Source organism: Asterias amurensis, chromosome 22 (assembly GCF_032118995.1).
Source record: "Asterias amurensis chromosome 22, ASM3211899v1".
NCBI classification, from domain to species: Eukaryota; Metazoa; Echinodermata; class Asteroidea; order Forcipulatida; family Asteriidae; genus Asterias; species Asterias amurensis.
This window is the reverse complement of record NC_092669.1, coordinates 12,493,105-12,516,287: the sequence shown is the minus strand read 5'-3', so window position 1 is coordinate 12,516,287 and position 23,183 is coordinate 12,493,105. Positions and strand designations below refer to the sequence as shown.

The following is a 23,183-nucleotide window of genomic DNA, read 5'->3' as shown; positions in this document are numbered from 1 at the left end:
TAGAGATCCTTTGGTAGAGTTATAGATGCTCAAAGATCGTGTACTTTGTACTCAAATGCTCAAGACATGTTGTTTACATATGGCAACCGTCTATGTCTAGTTCCCAGTCTCTATAAAGTGGTAATACAGGTAGTGATGGGTGTCTGACTATTTTTTCCTTTAATATTTACTGGGAAAATGTAGGTGAATAAGTGTTCATTTTCATAGTTTTTTCGTTGAAAATGAGTTGTTTTTGACTCGAAATGTATGTAAACTGATTTAAATGTCTTAGAATTGGTTAAAAAAAGGTACAATAATTGTAAATATCGATGTACGAAAATGCGTTAGCTGTAGTATGTATTGTTATTGTAAGTGAACCGTAGGCCTATATACGTGTATACACATTGTTAAAGCCAATTAAGATGCATTTAAAGGCCGTTTTTTGAGTTAAGTTGTATATTTTGGATGAATTTTGAAGAGGAAAAGGTTTGGATTGCTGTAATGGAACGGTGTGAGCAGTGTGAAGGTGTTTAGAAGTATTTTGGGGACGTTTTAGAGATGTAAATCGTGCAAAAATTATGAGTGTGACGACTTTTTGCACTTGAATTTTTTTTTTTTTTTCACCGATTTTGACCAAAATTAACGAGCGTACGTTTGAAGCGATTTTAAGAAAATGATTTTCCAAAAATGCGTAAAAAATACAAGTTTTTGGTAAAAAAAATTTTTCTACCAACTTTTTTCACCAAAATTAACGAGCGTGCGTTTCAGGCGATTTTAAAATTTTGAATCACCGTTAAAAAAAAAATTAACGGTGATTTTTTTTTTTTTTTTCCCAAAAATGAGATTTTTTTGAAAAAATCTTGCCTCCCTCTCCCCCTCTCTTCCCGGTGCCGCCTCCCCCTCTCTCTCTGGTCCCGGTGTGGTCCCCTCCTCGTGGTGCCGCCTCCGTGTTGACTCCTGCTGCTGCGTCTCCTGTCCGGGCGTCGGGTACCTATCATGTTCCTGTGGAAGAAACGTGGGTTATTTCTTTATTTCGCTTACCTCATGGTCCGTGCCGGGGCTCGAACCTCTCACCTTGTCCTCGCGAAACTGTAACCTTAACCACTAGGCCACAACGATGACTGTACAAATCATACATTTTTTGGAGTGATGAATATTACACAACCACCTATGTATAGCATTGCGTTATATATTTACGGGAATAAATAATTAAATAGCCCCCTCTGTCGGTCAAAAATTAATTAAATAGCCCCCTCTGTCGGTCAAGATTGTCCAGTGTGTAATAAAAAAACTTGTTACTGTTATAAAAAAAAAAGAAGTTTTGCCAATCAGTTATTCAAGGAGTCCAATTTAGTGTTAATATAGTTAAGCCCAAACGTTATAACCCACCATTTTGAAATTTAATTTAAAAACAAAGACGAAGAAAGAACACATGGCACAATTTTTATTTAAATTCATACTCCAACATTTTTTATTGGAACCTAATTTTGTATAAATAATAATATATCTTAAAAATAATTATAATGATGATAATAATAATAATTATAATGATAATAATAATAATAATGATAATGATAATGATAATGATAATGATAATAATAATAATAATGATAATGATAATGATAATGATAATGATAATGATAATGATAATGATAATGATAATGATAATGATAATGATAAAGATAATAATAGTAGTAGTAATAATAATAGACAAGTTTTACTACAAATTATTTTTCAAAATAACACTCAAACAAATAAACAGATAAAATTCACAGATAAAGTGCAGTATTAAACAAGGATGGCTCCAAAGAGGCCAGAGAATTTTTTTCCAACACTGATGATGAAAACTTACAATAAAAGTGAAAGAAATAAAAAAAATACTGTAAATTTAAATAGAATGTTGCCAATATATCTATCCTCTCGATACAGTGTCCTGCCTTCAAATTACAAATACTTAAATACTCAGATTTCTAATTCCAACATTACAAAAGTTTTTATTCTAGAATTTTAGTTTCTAAAAATAAGCATAATTTTCAGCATGTAAAAAACGTTTACACGGGCTAAAAACCAAAATCAGCTAAGTAGACCTTTTTCATATATTTTTCAGAAATGTTTCTTAAAAATCAATGTTTTCAAACCAAATTTAAAAGATGATCTTTCTTATCCTGTAATACTGCATCATACCTTTAAAGGCAGTAGACTATTGGTAATTGTCAAAGACCAGTCGTCTCAACATATGCATAAAATAACAAACCTGTGCAAACTTTAACTCAATTGTTCATTAAAGTTGCGAGAGAATCATGGAAGAAAAAACACACAGAGTTGAGTGCTTTCAGATGCTTGTTTTTGAGAGCTCACGCGTGAGGTCTCGAATACAATTCAAATATTTTGCTGAGAAATTACTTCTTTCTCAAAAATTACAATACTTCTGAGGGAGCCAGTTCTCCCAATGTTTCATACTATCCATTGCTCATATCCAAGTAAGGTTTTATGCTAACAATTATTTTGAGTGATTACCATCAAAGTCCAGTGATTTTAAGATAAACAAAGCTTTTAACAGCATTTGTTTTGCAGTCAAGTTATGCCCATCATTCAGTTTAAATCCTGTTAAAATTTCAACAAATTATAAAGTGGTCACACTTGAGCTCAACAAAATGATACTATTTTGCTTCCTGTTAATGTACATTGCAATGTTTTATTTTGAATGTGAGTGAAATAAAATCATGTTTCCCATTAAAGTGAAAAAAGGGACTCGAAATGTAGGCAAGGTGTTTTTTTTTCAACAGTGCCCCAAAAAGAAAATGAAGTTGTAAATACCAGTTTGTTCAGAGTTTGGCCATACAAAAATTAAGTTATTTTTCCCACTTTGATGTAAAATTGGTAGGTGTAGGTAGTTATGGCCAAACAGAAATATAGTCATGTTTCCAACTAAAAAAGGAAAGTACAGGTGGGCAGCGTATTATCAAAGTTTGGCCAATTCAACAAGAAAGTCATGTTTTCCTTACAAAGTAATGGGTTGGTGGATGGGCAAAATAGTTTGTTTCCCATTCTTCATATTTTGGGCCCAACACAAAGGGGTATCCATTTTTTCCTATTTTACATTTATTGAATAATTGGCAAAGTAACAAAAAAGTCTTGTTCTTCATAAAAGGTGGACACTTTGACAATTAAAAAATCACACTTAAAATACACAGGTGGGCAACATTAATTATAAAATTTTATTTGGCCAAACAAAATGATTGTCATGTGTCAAGTATCCTGTAACACTGAAAACATGGCAAGTACAGCAGTTCGATAAAAATTTGGTAGGTTTTTTTAAAGTGGAAAAAAAAAGAGTTTTTCCCCGTCCTGCCGAACGCATACAGCATCGACTGAATGAATTAAACGAAGGCCAAAATCTTGTCTCCTTTTACACTGGAAAAAGTAGGGTGGAAAGGTAGGCGATATTTCTATATTATTTGCCATAATATTTTTTCCAAAAATGTCAGGTGTGACTGATGGTCCATCTGAGTTTATTTAGTTTTTGCAACCAGTTGCAATAATCAACAAAATGACAATTAAATTTTATTTTGCATAATAATTCCTACCAGCACTGTTTGAATGGTTCAAACCTACAGTGCCATAAGACCCTTGTAATCATTCAGTGTAATAGGAAACATGATTATATTTTTGTTTGGCTAATCTATAATAGTTTTTCCGTACACCCTCAGTAATATTCCTTCCAATTAACAAAGTAGGTTTTTTACTCAGCCTTGATTTCTACACCCTTGACAGCATCAGCGAATCCTTGATGGTTGTCCACCCGATCGAACTTGGAGATGTATTTACCAATGAAGATGTTAACCGAGGATCCAAAGAGCGCCCAGGATGTAGGGGTTTATGGAAGTCCATATTGATGAATCCACTCTCGCAAAGTGTCTGTCTCCCATCTTGGTTTCCTAAAATGCAAGACAAGGAGAATATCATTTACATCAGTTATACTCAAGACATTAACCCAATAGGGTCAAAGTAAAAACCAGCTCGTTTCAGAGCCACTAACTTGGGTACTCAAACAAATTTATAAAATCTCACCAACAAAATTTATTAGTTTCTTAAATAATTTTTAGGTTCGCCCCACCCCCCCCCCCCCAAAAAAAAAAAAATTGTAAAAAGAAAAAGAAGAAAACAAAAAGTCCCCTAAAATGCCCTAAAAAACTAAGCGAAAAAAGTCTGCCCCTTAAACAAAACCCACAAACAAACAATCTGCCCCCTAAAAAAAAGTGTGAAAAAAGGGAAGAATTCCACCCAAAAATAAAAGCATGTAAAAAACATAAACAAAAGAAAACCTCTGACCCCCCCCCCTCCCAAACAAATTTAAAATACAATATGCCCCTAAAATGTAAAATTAAAAAACAGGGGAAAAAATGCCCTAAAAATCCTCCAAAAATGCCCTAAAAAGATTTTAAATGAAATAAAAGGCTGCTCCCCTCAAACAAAACCCTCGAAATATTTAAAATTCAATCTGCCCTCTAAAATGACAATTAAACAAAAAATAGGAAAAAAATTTCCGCCCTAAAAAAAAGTCTCCAATAACGCCCTAAAAAAGAAAATTTTATGAAAAAAGGCTGCCCCCCTCAAACAAAACCCACAATAAATGTAAAATACAATCTGCCCTCTAAAATGAAAATTTTCCCCCCTAAAAATAAAAATAAAAAAAAGGAAGAAAAGTCTGCTCTTAAAGGTTTTCAAAAACACCCCAAAAAAAGAATATATAAAAAAAAAAAAAGTCCACCCCCCCCTAAAACACAGAATAAAAAAAGAAGAGTAATACCCCCCCCCCCCTCAAAGAAAAAGTCCTCAAAAATTCCCTCAATCTTTGTTATTGAAAAATACAATCTGCTAACGGCTACCCCCCCCCCCAAAAAAAAGGTCCACCCCAAATAAAATGTAAAAAGAAAAAGAAAAAAAAAACCGCCCCCCCCCCCAAAAAAAAAAGTCCCATAAAACGCCCCGACAAAATACAAATTTTGAAAAAAGCTGCCCCAACCAAAACCTACAAACAAAAACAAGAATGTAAACTAAAAAAGACTGCCCCCAAAATAAAACAAAACATAAAAAATGTGTACATTTCCCCCCACACTCAAAGCAAAAAGGTTCAACCCCTAAAATAAAAAACTGAAGAAAAACAACTGAAAAAAGGTCAGCCCCCCAAAAAACACACTAAAAATAAACCAAGCAACCCCCCCAAAACAAAAATTAAAAACTTAAGAAAAAAAATGAAAAAAGGTCTGCCATCAAAATAAAAACACGAAAAAAAACACCTCCAAAACATCTGCCCCCTCAAAGAATAAGTTCTAAATTTTTTTGTGGAAAAAAAAATACCCCCCTCAAACCACCGCCCGCGCCCCCCAAAAAAATACAATCTTCCCCTAAAAAGAAACGCTCCCTTCAAAAGAACCCAAGCCCCCCCCCCCCAAAAAAAAAAGAAAAAGAAGAAGAGAACATTCCCCCCCCCCCAATTACTTTGAGTAATTACCAAATGTGTTCGTTAACAAGCAAGTTCTAGTGCTCTGGTAAGTAGCACTCTTGTCTGCATCTACCTAGTGTCCTGAAAGTCTCCATTGGACCTACCTTTACTTTGACGAGATTGACAAGAGGTGCAGCTCCCATCAAGATTAGAAATCTATTCCTCAATGACTGTTGGCCAAAACAGAGGTCCCTGTGTCGAAGATTGCTTGGCAACCACCATCGAAGAACTTTCCTAGTGGAGATGTTCTCTGTTCAGCGGTAGACCCTGAAATGGTAAGAAAAATACAAACTTTGACTCCACATTGGGCTAGGGTTGCAAATTATAAGCAATAAAGATAAAGTCATGTATCCAAAACACAAACATGGGTGGGTAGGTGGGTGGCAGAAATTTCCACAGTCGGGCCAAACACAGAGGTAGCCACGTTTCTTATAATTACACCAAGGCCAAAAATGTTCAGTTTATGGTTATCCAAATCACCAAAAACTTACATCTTGAACTACTTGTTGCCCTTAACTTTTTATTTGTCCTTTAAAAGTATATAACACAAATAATGATCATTTAATGAACTTGGATTTTCATGTATGACAAAAGAGCAAGTTCACATCAGACATGTGTGTACTATTATTTCTCAAGTACTGTGGAACACTACAGTGTAATTGGCTATTACACAGTCAGAACAAACCCATGACTTTTGAAAATAATACCAAAATAATTCATTTTTTTCAAAGTCATCAAATTTTATCATCTCACAGTGTAAGATGTAAAAGTTGTATTAATATGCACAAACTTGTTAATGAGAATCAGGTATACCCAATCTTCTACTCCATACATTCCACATATGGTGGGGTCAAAATCTGAGCCTAGTACTTGAAACACACATTTGAAGTGTCTACTGCACATGACAGACTTTTCTATATGTGCGCATAATTAATTAAATCCCGCCCATTCTAGTTGTTCAAATGCACATGAGGGTGACTACCTTGTTCCCAACAGTACCTAATGATCAGACTCTTGTATGTGGACTAAACATTGTGGGGACGAGCATGCTACCTCTTGCATTTACAACAAACAATTTTACCAAAATGAAGTTATTTGAATATACAAAATTTAAGCAAGAAATAAGGGAAGAAACTGTTGTTATTATTACACAACAAATATATTCACAAAATGAAGTTATTTGAATATACAAGATTTAAGTAAGAAATAAGGAAAGAAACTGTTGTTATTATTACACAACAAATATATTCACAAAATGAAGTTAATTATAAAAATAATAACAAAAAATTCTTATATAGAGCATTATTTGAATATAAAAGATTTAAGCAAGAAATAAGGGAAGGAAACGGTTGTTATTATTATACAACAAATATATTCACAAAATGAAATTATTTGAACATACAAGATTTCAGCAAGAAATAAGGGAAGGAAACAGTTGTTATTATTATACAAACAAAATTCACAAAATGAAATTATTTGAATATACAAGATTTAAGCAAGAAATAAGGGAAGGAAACGGTTGTTATTATTATACAAACAAATTCACAAAATGAAATTATTTGAATATACAAGATTTTAAAGCAAGAAATAAGGGAAGAAAACTGTTGTTATTATTACAGAACAAATATATTCACAAAATGAAATTAATTATAATAATAATAACAAAAAATTCTTATATAGAGCATTATTTGAATATACAAGATTTCAGCAAGAAATAAGGGAAGGAAACGGTTGTTATTATTACACAACAAATATATTCACAAAATGAAGTTAATTATAATAATAAAAAATTTCTTATATAGAGCATTATTTGAATAAAAAAGATTTAAGCAAGAAATAAGGGAAGAAAACTGTTGTTATTATTACACAACAAATATATTCACAAAATGAAATTATTTGAATAACCAAGATTTAAGCAAGAAATAAGGGAAGGAAACGGTTGTTATTATTATACAAACAAAATTCACAAAATGAAATTATTTGAATATACAAGATTTAAGCAAGAAATAAGGGAAGGAAACGGTTGTTATTATACAAACAAAATTCACAAAATGAAATTATTTGAATATACAAGATTTTAAAGCAAGAAATAAGGGAAGCAAACTGTTGTTATTATTACAGAACAAATATATTCACAAAATGAAGTTAATTATAATAATAATAACAAAAAATTCTTATATAGAGCATTATTTGAATATACAAGATTTCAGCAAGAAATAAGGGAAGGAAACGGTTGTTATTATTACACAACAAATATATTCACAAAATGAAGTTAATTATAATAATAAAAAATTTCTTATATAGAGCATTATTTGAATAAAAAAGATTTAAGCAAGAAATAAGGGAAGAAAACTGTTGTTATTATTACACAACAAATATATTCACAAAATGAAATTATTTGAATAACCAAGATTTAAGCAAGAAATAAGGGAAGGAAACGGTTGTTATTATTATACAAACAAAATTCACAAAATGAAATTATTTGAATATACAAGATTTAAGCAAGAAATAAGGGAAGGAAACGGTTGTTATTATACAAACAAAATTCACAAAATGAAATTATTTGAATATACAAGATTTTAAAGCAAGAAATAAGGGAAGCAAACTGTTGTTATTATACAAACAAATTATTCACAAAATGAAATTATTTGAATATACAAGATTTAAGCAAGAAATAAGGGAAGGAAAGGGTTGTTATTAGTATACAACAAAATTATTCACAAAATGAAATTATTTGAATATACAAGATTTAAGCAAGAAATAAGGGAAGGAAACGGTTGTTATTATTATACAAACAAAATATTCACAAAATGAAATTGTTTGAATATACAAGATTTAAGCAAGAAATAAGGGAAGGAAAGGGTTGTTATTATTATACAAACAAAATATTCACAAAATGAAATTATTTGAATATACAAGATTTAAGTAAGAAATAAGGGAAGCAAACTGTTGTTAGTATTACACAATAAATATATTCACAAAATGAAATTATTTGAATAAACAAGATTTCAGCAAGAAATAAGGGAAGAAAACTGTTGTTATTATTACACAACAAATATATTCACAAAATGAAATTAATTATAATAATAATAACCAAAAATTCTTATAAAGAGCATTATTTGAATATAAAAGATTTACGCAAGAAATAAGGTAAGACTGTTGTTATTACTACACAACAAATATATTCACAAAATGAAATTATTTGAATATACAAGATTTAAGTAAGAAATAAGGGAAGGAAACGGTTGTTATTATTATACAAACAAAATTCACAAAATGAAATTATTTGAATATACAAGATTTAAGCAAGAAATAAGGGAAGGAAACGGTCGTTATTATTATACAAACAAAATTCACAAAATGAAATTATTTGAATATACAAGATTTAAGCAAGAAATAAGGGAAGGAAACGGTTGTTATTATTATACAAACAAAATTCACAAAATGAAATTATTTGAATATACAAGATTTTAAAGCAAGAAATAAGGGAAGGAAACGGTTGTTAATATTACACAACAAATATATTCACAAAATGAAGTTAATTATAATAATAAAAAAATTTTTATATAGAGCATTATTTGAAGAAAAAAAAATTTAAGCAAGAAATAAGGGAAGAAAACTGTTGTTATTATTACACAACAAATATATTCACAAAATGAAATTATTTGAATAAGATTTAAGCAAGAAATAAGGGAAGGAAACGGTTGTTATTATTATACAAACAAAATTCACAAAATGAAATTATTTGAATATACAAGATTTAAGCAAGAAATAAGGGAAGGAAACGGTTGTTATTATTATACAAACAAAATTCACAAAATGAAATTATTTGAATATACAAGATTTTAAAGCAAGAAATAAGGGAAGCAAACTGTTGTTATTATACAAACAAAATATTCACAAAATGAAATTATTTGAATATACAAGATTTAAGCAAGAAATAAAGGAAGGAAAGGGTTGTTATTAGTATACAACAAAATTATTCACAAAATGAAATTATTTGAATATACAAGATTTAAGCAAGAAATAAGGGAAGGAAACGGTTGTTATTATTATACAAACAAAATTTTCACAAAATGAAATTGTTTGAATATACAAGATTTAAGCAAGAAATAAGGGAAGAAAAGGGTTATTATTATACAAACAAAATATTCACAAAATGAAATTATTTGAATATACAAGATTTAAGTAAGAAATAAGGGAAGCAAACTGTTGTTATTATTACACAACAAATATATTCACAAAATGAAATTGTTTGAATAAACAAGATTTCAGCAAGAAATAAGGGAAGAAAACTGTTGTTATTATTACACAACAAATATATTCACAAAATGAAATTAATTATAATAATAATAACAAAAAATTCTTATATAGAGCATTATTTGAATATAAAAGATTTAAGCAAGAAATAAGGTAAGACTGTTGTTATTACTACACAACAAATATATTCACAAAATGAAATTATTTGAACATACAAGATTTCAGCAAGAAATAAGGGAAGGAAACGGTTGTTATTATTATACAAACAAAATTCACAAAATGAAATTATTTGAATATACAAGATTTAAGCAAGAAATAAGGGAAGGAAACGGTTGTTATTATTATACAAACAAAATTCACAAAATGAAATTATTTGAATATACAAGATTTTAAAGCAAGAAATAAGGGAAGAAAACTGTTGTTATTATTACAGAACAAATATATTCACAAAATGAAGTTAATTATAATAATAATAACAAAAAATTCTTATATAGAGCATTATTTGAATATACAAGATTTCAGCAAGAAATAAGGGAAGGAAACTGTTGTTATTATTACACAACAAATATATTCACAAAATGAAGTTAATTATAATAATAAAAAAATTCTTATATAGAGCATTATTTGAATATAAAAGATTTAAGCAAGAAATAAGGTAAGACTGTTGTTATTACTACACAACAAATATATTCACAAAATGAAATTATTTGAACATACAAGATTTCAGCAAGAAATAAGGGAAGGAAACGGTTGTTATTATTATACAAACAAAATTCACAAAATGAAATTATTTGAATATACAAGATTTTAAAGCAAAAAATAAGGGAAGAAAACTGTTGTTATTATTACACAACAAATATATTCACAAAATGAAGTTAATTATAATAATAATAACAAAAAATTCTTATAGAGAGCATTATTTGAATATACAAGATTTCAGCAAGAAATAAGGGAAGGAAACGGTTGTTATTATTACACAACAAATATATTCACAAAATGAAGTTAATACTAATAATAAAAAATTTCTTATGTAGAGCATTATTTGAATAAAAAAGATTTAAGCAAGAAATAAGGGAAGAAAACTGTTGTTATTATTACACAACAAATATATTCACAAAATGAAATTATTTGAATATACAAGATTTAAGCAAGAAATAAGGGAAGGAAACGGTTGTTATTATTATACAAACAAAATTCACAAAATGAAATTATTTGAATATACAAGATTTAAGCAAGAAATAAGGGAAGGAAACGGTTGTTATTATTATACAAACAAAATTCACAAAATGAAATTATTTGAATATACAAGATTTTAAAGCAAGAAATATGGGAAGAAAACTGTTGTTATTATTACAGAACAAATATATTCACAAAATGAAGTTAATTATAATAATAATAACAAAAAATTCTTATATAGAGCATTATTTGAATATACAAGATTTCAGCAAGAAATAAGGGAAGCAAACTGTTGTTATTATACAAACAAAATATTCACAAAATGAAATTATTTGAATATACAAGATTTAAGCAAGAGATAAGGGAAGGAAAGGGTTGTTATTATTATACAACAAAATTATTCACAAAATGAAATTATTTGAACATACAAGATTTTAAAGCAAGAAATAAGGGAAGAAAACTGTTGTTATTATTACACAACAAATATATTCACAAAATGAAGTTAATTATAATAATAATAACAAAAAATTCTTATATAGAGCATTATTTGAATATAAAAGATTTAAGCAAGAAATAAGGTAAGACTGTTGTTATTACTACACAACAAATATATTCACAAAATGAAATTATTTGAACATACAAGATTTCAGCAAGAAATAAGGGAAGGAAACGGTTGTTATTATTACACAACAAATATATTCACAAAATGAAGTTAATTATAATAATAAAAATAAAAAAATTTATATAGAGCATTATTTGAATAAAAAAGATTTAAGCAAGAAATAAGGGAAGAAAACTGTTGTTATTATTACACAACAAATATATTTACAATATGAAGTTATTTGAATATATACAAGATTTTAAAGCAAAAAACAAGGGAAGAAAACTGTTGTTATTATTATTATACAACAAAAATAATATTCACAAAATGAAATTATTTAAACATACAAGATGTAAGCAAGAAACAGGGGAGGAAACTGTTGTTATTATTATACAAAAGAAAAGCAAGAAATTTATCAGAAGAAAACAATTTCAAAGAAACAAATTATAAATGCAGGTACACCAAAATCAACAAAACTATTTTGTTGTTTTTTGGTGTAAACTACACAATTTGTACTTCAAAATGCAAGGTCATTTAAGCAAGAAATATGGGAAGAAAGCAATTTCAAAGATACAAGTTATGTAGTACACCAGCAGCAACAAAACTATTTTGTTGTTTATGGTGTAAACTTCATAAATTTTAGTTCAAAATGCAAGACCATTTAAGCAGAAAATATGGCAAGAAAACAATTTCAAAGATATACAAATTATGTAGATACAAAAACAACAACAAAAATAATTAAAAAGGCAAGATTATCTTTTAAGCAAAAAATCTGGTAAGAAAACAAATTAAAAGAATACTAGCAGTGTACAGCGGTACACATACTAACTTAACACATACAACAACAATATTCAAAAAGGTTAATAATTAATCAAAATAGATTTGTAATCGCAAGTAATACGGGCAGAAAGAATATTTAAAAAATAAATTTTTAAAGGCCATCATAAACAAAACAATGTAGCCTATCAAGGTTAATTAACATGATTATGGATCTAACCTAACTAAACAAATATTTTTGCACAAAATACAACAATTCGATGTGTGGGTCGGGAGAAAGGGGGTGGGGGGGGGGGGGGGGGGCCACAGGCCCCCAGGATACAGACTAAGTCCTGCGACAACGGCACCATGGGCACACTGGTATGGTACCGCGACGTCACCCACAGCATAGTTTATAGTGACAGGTGGCAACACACCGTGGAAATGCATGGGGAATTTTTAATCGCAACAACAAAAATCAAATCAAACAAAACTTACTCAAAATCCCCGTGTCCTTTCTGATATGTGCACTTATTCTCCGGCTGGCTGTTCTCTGTTTTTAGATATGAATTCCGATGATGACATTCGCCTTCACAGCAGACTAGACGACGGACAAACGAAAATACAGATTTAGCATGTTTAAAAAAACTTCCCAATCACAACAACAAACCAGCGGTCTAGTCCCCATTCGTGTGCTATTTCGTGCTCGTTTCGTCATTACGTAATATAAATAGTTGAGGGACCATACTAATTCTGTTACTTTTGCTCAATGGAGGGCGCTGTTTACATCAATTTCGATCGGCCCCAGCGGCCAGTCTATCCAGGACCGCTGGGATGGGCTAATCGCTTGCACAGATTCTTGTTCAGGAAGTACGTCATGCGTACAGTACATTAATACGGTGCTGTGTGAGTGTGATGCATGATGGGTCGCGCATTATAATCCAATGACAGTGCATGATACGTTTGCCCATCCCAGTGCTTTTGGTTAAGGCAAGGCACGCTGGGGACGAGAATTTGCACATTTTTTTTATTGCGCATGTGCACTGCATAATCTTCATAAACAACATGTCGTCTGCTCACGATGGTGTCAAAATCCAAATGTTTTCATCACAAAACATCGGTAAGTAAGGATTTGTTTGTTTAGTGTATTGATTAGCTCGTCTGGAAATACCTGTTAGATTCTGTAGGTGCCGTGGGGCACAGGTAGCACTCTTTTTAAAGTGTGATTTACAGCTATAATGTGAAATAGTTTTTGGACACGTTTGTCTCTTGGCCATGTTGGAACTGCCATTGACACGATTGAACTGAAGTTTGTGTACATATTCGTGTTAAATGTTGCAGTTGGACGGGACAGTCGCAATAGAAAAGTCATGGGTAGTTTAGCCCCCAACCCAGGGACCGTAGTGATGAATCGTAGCAACTTAATAAGCGTGGTGTGTACAGACAGTTGTAACCTGACCACCAAACTAGTTTGAGTTTTGAAAACTGAGGGCGATTGTTGGTATCGTTGGCAATTGTTGACTCATCAGTGACTGAGTGATTGCATTTGACACTCACACTTTCCTATAATGTATCTGTGTGTCCCCTTTGCCTTACATCAAACATTAATGTGTAGTGTGCGCATGCACCACCAACAACAGCCACACTCTCACTCTAAAGCCAATGGTAGTACTAATTGCGATTACGTTATCACAACTAAGCCAAAGTTAAAGCTTCCTTTTGTGGCTCAATGAGCTGCTGTTTGACCATTCTTGACGTCATGCAGGGGTCAACCGTTGTCAAGTGGTAAGGCTGTGTGAATTGCAATCACAAAGTTGTGGGTTTTTGAATCACACCAAGCTTATTGCTGATTTCAAAATGACTAGAATCAGTTTTTGGTTACTTTCTACTGAATCACAATTTCTTGAATTGTGCAGTCCTAGAAGTTGTTGTTAACCAATAAAAGAGAGTTTGGCTGCTGCTGGTTTGGTGTTTATATCTGGGCCCCTTGTGGGAGTTTGTCGAGTCCCCTTGATGGGGGAGGCTCAATCTAATCAATCAAACAATTAAGTATACAAAAATAGAGAGAGTATTCGTAGTACGTGAATCAGAAAACAGTAAAAGCGAACATATGTGCAATATAGGTTGCTTTTAGTTTAGCAGCCCCTACTTTTAACTAAGGTTTAACCATTTTTGTGAAACGAACGCGTTGACTAGGATTGGACAAGTTGGTCTTCAAAAAGCGTTTAAAACTGTTTGTTATAGGCCTAAATTGAACATGTGGTTAGAAAGATGTTTTAAAAGTAGAATATAATGATCCACACAAGTATCACTAAAAATTGCAGGGTTTTCATTTTATGTTGCGAACTAACACGGTCGGTCAGAAAACCAAGCAAATTCGAGGCATATTTGTGTAGATCATTGTATTCTACTTTTACAACGATCTTTCTAAACATACCGATTTTATAACAAAGAACGCTTTTCAGTTCAAGGACCAACTCGACCGATCCAAGGCAACGGTTCCTTTAAAAACATTCTAAAAGGTTTGTGTCCCTTAATGGAAAGTATTTAATTTCAGGCTGTGAATTAGCTCATTTGTCATGTTTCCCTAGTGCTTTTGCTGTCAAGCCATTTGCAAGGTTTCAAAACGAATTTACATTTTCCTCCTAGAAGTAACCCTTACCAGAGGATAATTGCTGTTCCCCTTTCAAGAGCAAAGTTCATGACTTGTAACTTTGTTGTACCTCTGTACTTGCTTGGACCCCTAGGGGACCAGTGTCTACCACTAGTGAACAGGCCACCCTGTTGAAATGTGAAATCAATCATTCGTGTATAAAATGAATGATCCCACAAAACTTAAAATCACTCAAATTGTTGTTCGTTTCCCCTCTGCAGGAATCCTTGAAGAAACCTCGTTGTGTACATCGTAAGACACGGTTTAAGTCATCACCAACCATGGGCAAGAGGTCCTCACCAGATGACAGTTTTAACTCCACCTCTTGAAATTACTGCAAAAGCTGGTAAGTAACAACTTGTTTTTTCTTTACTTTGATTGTTTACCCATTCTACGACAAGCCTGTACTTTAATCCAGACCTCCCCATTTTCGTTTTTTTTCTTGAACTGCCCCAAATTATACCCCTTGTACAATCCATCCCAACCTCCCCCTTCTTTGTCCTTCTTGAACCGCCCCCAAGATGATTGCCTTCTACTATTACATTACTTCCATCCAGCTTCAATGCCAGCCTCCCCCTTTTCTGTCATTCTTGAACCGCCCACAAAATAAACCCTCTTCTACTTTTAGCCTTGTACATCCCAACCTCCCCCTTTTTTGTCATTCTTGAACCGCCCCCAATAATAAACCCTCTTCTACTTTTAGCCTTGTACATCCCAACCTCCCCCTTTTCTGTCATTCTTGGACCACCCCCAAAATAAACCCTCTTCTACTATTAGCTTTAAACTTCCATCTCAAACTCCCCCTTTTATGTCATTCTTGAACCGCCCCCAATAATAAACCCTCTTCTACTTTTAGCCTTGTACTTCCATCTCAACCTCCCCCTTTTATGTCATTCTTGAACCACCCCCAAAATAAACCCTCTTCTACTTTTAGCCTTGTACATCCCAACCTCCCCCTTTTCTGTCATTCTTGAACCGCCCCCAAAATAAACCCTCTTCTACTTTTAGCCTTGTACATCCCAACCTCCCCCTTTTCTGTCATTCTTGGACCACCCCCAAAATAAACCCTCTTCTACTATTAGCTTTAAACTTCCATCTCAACCTCCCCCTTTTATGTCATTCTTGAACCGCCCCCAATAATAAACCCTCTTCTACTTTTAGCCTTGTACTTCCATCTCAACCTCCCCCTTTTATGTCATTCTTGAACCACCCCCAAAATAAACCCTCTTCTACTTTTAGCCTTGTACATCCCGACCTCCCCCTTTTCTGTCATTCTTGAACTGCATCCAATAATAAACCCCTTCTATTATTGGCCTTGTACTTTCATCCCAACCTCCTCCATTTCTTCCCACTCCTTCTATTACCAGCATACTTCAATCCCAACCAACCTCCCTCTTTTCTGTCTATTTTGAACCGCCCAAAGAACTACCATTTTACTTATTGGGCAAAAAAAAACAAAACAAGTTTAGCACTCTGTCTTTTTTCTCTTCCTTTTTATAAAAAATGGACCCTGACACACTTTTAAAGAAGGCTATTCTTCTTACAATTCAGTTTTTTCTGTAATTCTTGAACCACCCCAAAAATAAACCCCTTCTACTATTAGCCTTGTACATCCCAACCTCCCCCTTTTCTGTTGTTCTTTGACCGCCCCTAAAATAAACCCTCTTCTACTATTAGCTTTAAACTTCCATCTCAACCTCCCCCTTTTATGTCATTCTTGAACCACCCCCAATAATAAACCCTCTTCTACTTTTAGCTTTAAACTTCCATCTCAACCTCCCCCTTTTATGTCATTCTTGAACCGCCCCCAAAATAAACCCTCTTCTAATATTAGCCTTGTACATCCAACCTCCCCCTTTTCTGTTGTTCTTTGACCGCCCTAAAATAAACCCTCTTCTACTATGGGAGACTTTTGGGACGCTTGGTGGCAGCAGACTTACCAGGTAAAATCCATTGTTCTTGGTAAAGTGTGCATGCTCAGAACTACGTAAACAATGGAAATTTACCCAGTAAGTCTGCTGCCACCTAGCGTTTCAAAGTCTCCCATTAGCCTTGTACTTCCATCCCAACCTCCCCCTGTTATGTCATTCTTGAACCACCCCCAAAATAAACCCTCTTCTACTTTTAGCCTTGTACATCCCAACCTCCCCCTTTTATGTCATTCTTGAACCACCCCCAAAATAAACCCTCTTCTACTTTTAGCCTTGTACATCCCAACCTCCCCCTTTTATGTCATTCTTGAACCACCACCAAAATAAACCCTCTTCTACTTTTAGCCTTGTACATCCCAACCTCCCCCTTTTTTGTCATTCTTGAACCACCCCCAAAATAAACCCTCTTCTACTTTTAGCCTTGTACTTCCATCTCAACCTCCCCCTTTTATGTCATTCTTGAACCACCCCCAAAATAAACCCTCTTCTACTTTTATTTTAGCCTTGTACATCCCAACCTCCCCCTTTTATGTCATTCTTGAACCACCCCCAAAATAAACCCTCTTCTACTTTTAGCCTTGTACATCCCAACCTCCCCCTTTTATGTCATTCTTGAACCACCCCCAAAATAAACCCTCTTCTACTTTTAGCCTTGTACATCCCAACCTCCCCCTTTTCTGTCATTCTTGAACCACCCCCAAAATAAACCCTCTTCTACTTTTAGCCTTGTAAATCCCAACCTCCCCCTTTTATGTCATTCTTGAACCACCCCCAAAATAAACCCTCTTCTACTTTTAGCCTTGTACATCCCAACCTCCCCCTTTTCTGTCATTCTTGAACTGCCCCCAAAATAAACCCTCTTCTACTTTTAGCCTTGTACATCCCAACCTCCCCCTTTTCTTTCATTCTTGAACCGCCCCCAAAATAAACCCTCTTCTACTTTTAGCCTTGTACATCCCAACCTCCCCCTTTTCTTTCATTCTTGAACCACCCCCAAAATAAACCCTCTTCTACTTTTAGCCTTGTAAATCCCAACCTCCCCCTTTTATGTCATTCTTGAACCACCCCCAAAATAAACCCTCTTCTACTTTTAGCCTTGTACATCCCAACCTCCCCCTTTTCTGTCATTCTTGAACTGCCCCCAAAATAAACCCTCTTCTACTTTTAGCCTTGTACATCCCAACCTCCCCCTTTTCTTTCATTCTTGAACCGCCCCCAAAATAAACCCTCTTCTACTTTTAGCCTTGTACATCCCAACCTCCCCCTTTTCTTTCATTCTTGAACCACCCCCAAAATAAACCCTCTTCTACTTTTAGCCTTGTAAATCCCAACCTCCCCCTTTTATGTCATTCTTGAACCACCCCCAAAATAAACCCTCTTCTACTTTTAGCCTTGTACATCCCAACCTCCCCCTTTTCTGTCATTCTTGAACTGCCCCCAAAATAAACCCTCTTCTACTTTTAGCCTTGTACATCCCAACCTCCCCCTTTTCTTTCATTCTTGAACCGCCCCCAAAATAAACCCTCTTCTACTTTTAGCCTTGTACATCCCAACCTCCCCCTTTTATGTCATTCTTGAACCACCCCCAAAATAAACCCTCTTCTACTTTTAGCCTTGTACATCCCAACCTCCCCCTTTTCTTTCATTCTTGAACCGCCCCCAAAATAAACCCTCTTCTACTTTTAGCCTTGTACATCCCAACCTCCCCCTTTTCTGTCATTCTTGAACCACCCCCAAAATAAACCCTCTTCTACTTTTAGCCTTGTAAATCCCAACCTCCCCCTTTTATGTCATTCTTGAACCACCCCCAAAATAAACCCTCTTCTACTTTTAGCCTTGTACATCCCAACCTCCCCCTTTTCTGTCATTCTTGAACTGCCCCCAAAATAAACCCTCTTCTACTTTTAGCCTTGTACATCCCAACCTCCCCCTTTTCTTTCATTCTTGAACCGCCCCCAAAATAAACCCTCTTCTACTTTTAGCCTTGTACATCCCAACCTCCCCCTTTTATGTCATTCTTGAACCACCCCCAAAATAAACCCTCTTCTACTTTTAGCCTTGTACATCCCAACCTCCCCCTTTTCTGTCATTCTTGAACTGCCCCCAAAATAAACCCTCTTCTACTTTTAGCCTTGTACATCCCAACCTCCCCCTTTTCTTTCATTCTTGAACCGCCCCCAAAATAAACCCTCTTCTACTTTTAGCCTTGTACATCCCAACCTCCCCCTTTTCTGTCATTCTTGAACCACCCCCAAAATAAACCCTCTTCTACTTTTAGCCTTGTACATCCCAACCTCCCCCTTTTCTTTCATTCTTGAACCGCCCCCAAAATAAACCCTCTTCTACTTTTAGCCTTGTACATCCCAACCTCCCCCTTTTCTGTCATTCTTGAACCACCCCCAAAATAAACCCTCTTCTACTTTTAGCCTTGTACATCCCAACCTCCCCCTTTTCTGTCATTCTTGAACCACCCCCAAAATAAACCCTCTTCTACTTTTAGCCTTGTACATCCCAACCTCCCCCTTTTATGTCATTCTTGAACCACCCCCAAAATAAACCCTCTTCTACTTTTAGCCTTGTACATCCCAACCTCCCCCTTTTCTTTCATTCTTGAACCGCCCCCAAAATAAACCCTCTTCTACTTTTAGCCTTGTACATCCCAACCTCCCCCTTTTCTGTCATTCTTGAACCACCCCCAAAATAAACCCTCTTCTACTTTTAGCCTTGTACATCCCAACCTCCCCCTTTTATGTCATTCTTGAACCACCCCCAAAATAAACCCTCTTCTACTTTTAGCCTTGTACATCCCAACCTCCCCCTTTTCTTTCATTCTTGAACCGCCCCCAAAATAAACCCCCTTCTACTTTTAGCCTTGTACATCCCAACCTCCCCCTTTTCTGTCATTCTTGAACCGCCCCCAAAATAAACCCCCTTCTACTTTTAGCCTTGTACATCCCAACCTCCCCCTTTTCTGTCATTCTTGAACCACCCCCAAAATAAACCCTCTTCTACTTTTAGCCTTGTACATCCCAACCTCCCCCTTTTCTGTCATTCTTGAACCGCCCACAAAATAAACCCTCTTCTACTTTTAGCCTTGTACATCCCAACCTCCCGCTTTTCTGTCATGAACCGCTCCCAAAACGAACCTTCTTCTGCTAATAGCCTTGTACCTCCATCCCAACCTCCCCCTTTTCTTTCATTCTTGAACCGCCCCCAATATATACCCCTTCTTTTATTGGCCTTGTACCTTCATCTCAACCTCCCCCTTTTCTTTCATTCTTGAACCACCCCAAAAATAAACCCTCTTCTACTTTTAGCCTTGTACATCTGAATCTCCCCCTTTTCTGTCATTCTTGAACCACCCCCAAAACAAACCCCCTTCTACTTTTAGCCTTGTACATCCCAACCTCCTCCTTTTCTGTTGTTCTTGGACCGCCCCTAAAATAAACCCTCTTCTACTATGGGAGACTTTTGGGACGCTTGGTGGCAGCAGACTTACCAGGTAAAATCCATTGTTCTTGGTAAAGTGTGCATGCTCAGAACTACGTAAACAATGGAAACTTACCCAGTAAGTCTGCTGCCACCTAGCGTTTCAAAGTCTCCCATTAGCCTTGTACTTCCATCCCAACCTCCCCCGTTATGTCATTCTTGAACCACCCCCCCAAAAAAAAAAAAAAAAAAAACCTCTTCTACTTTTAGCCTTGTACATCCCAACCTCCCCCTTTTCTGTCATTCTTGAACCGCCCCCAAAATAAACCCTCTTCTACTTTTAGCCTTGTACATCCCAACCTCCCCCTTTTCTGTAATCCTTGAACCACCCCTAAAATAACCCCTCTTCTACTTTTAGCCTTGTACATCCCAACCTATCCCTTTTCTGTCATTCTTGAACCGCCCCCAAAATAAACCCTCTTCTACTTTTAGCCTTGTACATCCCAACCTCCCCCTTTTCTGTAATCCTTGAACCACCCCTAAAATAAACCCTCTTCTACTTTTAGCCTTGTACATCCCAACCTATCCCTTTTCTGTCATTCTTGAACCACCCCTAAAATAAACCCTCTTCTACTTTTAGCCTTGTACATCCCAACCTATCCCTTTTCTGTCATTCTTGAACTGCCTCCAATAATATACCCCTTTATATACCCTATTATTGGCCTTGTACTTTCATCCCAACCTCCTCCATTTCTTCCCACTCCTTCTATTACCAGCATACTTCAATCCCAACCAACCTCCCTCTTTTCTGTCTATCTTGAACCGCCCCAAGAAATACCATTTTAACTATTGGGCAAAAAAACAAAACATGCTAAGCACTCTGCCTTTTTTCTCTTCCTTTTTTATAAAAAATGGGCGCTGACACACTTCTAAAGAAAACCAGGCTATTTTTCTCACAATTCAGTTTTTTCGTCTTAGATCGTTCAAATGTGTCCTTGTTTTGCATTAAACAATAAAAAAAAGGAAGCAGGCGGGATGCTCAACAGGTTTTTTTCTTAAATTTGCCTTAGCCTTGTACAATCCATCCCAACCTCCCCTTTTTCTGTCAATATTGAACCGCCCCCAAGATGTACCCCCATCTATTACCAGCCTACACTATGTTTATAACTTATTAAATAATGTTGTGAAACAAATGAACAACTCATAGGTTTTCTGCTCAATTCCGTTTTAGTTTTATTTAATTTACTTCAATAATCAAAAGTGCAACTGTCACAAAAGCAATTTTTTTTAATAAAAACAAAATTGAACATTTATTAAACTTTTAACAATTCTACCACAGAGACTTTTGGGTTAAATTCAGCTGCTCACAAATGTGATAGGAAATTGTTAATATTGAATCGATAGTTTTAAAATAGTATACAAAAATAGGCCAGTAGGGGCTTATACACTATTTGTTGGAAACTAAGGTTAAATTTAGACCCAGTCTGTCAATTTTGATCAATGGCTCTTATAATTCATACAATTCTTGATTCTTTGATTTCTGTTTACAGGTTCATTAAGATGATGAGGAGCAGCAGTTTCCTCACAAGAGATTGCACCAGGGCTTTGGTGAGAACACTTCGATTGCAGCTTCATCATGACTTCAAACACTTCATCATCTATCAACTACAAGCTTCTCATACTTCAACTCTGTAAAGTATTCAATACTAGGATATTAAGGTAGGCTTTTTGTTTTGTTTATGAAGTGTACAAATGTCTGTTTACAAATTATACACTTTGACAGCATCATCAATATACTTAATTGCTCGTCACACCAGTCAAATTGTAAGCAACTTCTAATGCTGCAGTGCACACAAACAAAACATTTTGATGTCTAAGTACTTTTTTTAAGTGCCTCATTATATCCCAAAGAACTTTATGTAAACATTCAGATTGCACTATTGTTTTCTTCTTGCGTATTACCTGAAAGTGGTTGGCTATAAATTGCCCCGTGGGACATGGATCTGTTGCACTTATTGTAGTCCAGGCTCCAGGGGAAAGCCGGATGTACAACAAAAAACAAGTCCCTTTCAAACACTTCCTCTGAAAATGTTTTACAATCCAGATAAATTGGGCAAAAAAAGTGATGAGGTAAATTTGATGATGTCTTACATTTTGTAAACAGACCTTTACTAATAACCAGTCCGTTTATACGACTGTTGATGTAATAAGGTATGTAGATTGGTGCTGGCAGAAGAATATTTAAAGGCTTTAAAAGCAGTGGACACTATTGGTAATTACTCAAAATTAGCATAAAACCTTACTTGGTAACGAGTAATGGGGAGAGGTTGATAGAATCAACCGCGGCTCCCTCTGAAGTAACGTAGTTTTCGAGAGAGAAGTATTTTTCTACGAATTTAATTTCGAGACCTTATATTTAGAACTTGAGGTCTCAAAATCATTCATCTGAAAGCACACAACTTCTTGTGACACAGGTGTTTTTTTTCTTTCATTAATATCTCCCAACTTCGATGACCGATTGAGCTCAAATTTGCACAGGTTTGTTTAGATTATATGCATTTGATGAGATACACCAAGTGAAAAGGCTGGTCTTTGACAATTACCAATAGTGTCCAGTGTCTTAAATGCTATTTTGCTGGCAACGCTTAGTACAACGATCAACTCATCAGCAGAAAGCACACAATGAGTTGCTATGGACACATATTTCTTATAATACTGAAAATACTGCTAAGCTGAAAATACTGCTAAGCTGGAAATACTGCTAAGCTGGAAATAAATGTGTTGCTGGAATTGCTCTGACTCAGTCATGTGTCTTATTTCATTCTCTTAGAGAGTGTTGTTTACCTACAAAGACCTTATGTTTGATCATTTAAACCCAGTTGGGTTAATCGA

At 34.5% G+C, this 23,183-nt stretch overlaps 1 long non-coding RNA gene across 1 annotated transcript; it reads right to left on the bottom strand.

Annotated features, from left to right (window-relative positions):
- Positions 1-1,618: 1,618 nt before the first annotated feature.
- Positions 1,619-12,948, bottom strand: LOC139953554 (uncharacterized). The gene is made up of 3 exons (XR_011787995.1): positions 12,777-12,948; positions 5,590-5,752; positions 1,619-3,917 (listed from the first exon to the last, which is right to left on the bottom strand). It is a non-coding gene; the product is annotated as an uncharacterized lncRNA (long non-coding RNA).
- Between the last annotated feature and the right edge of the window lie 10,235 nt (positions 12,949-23,183).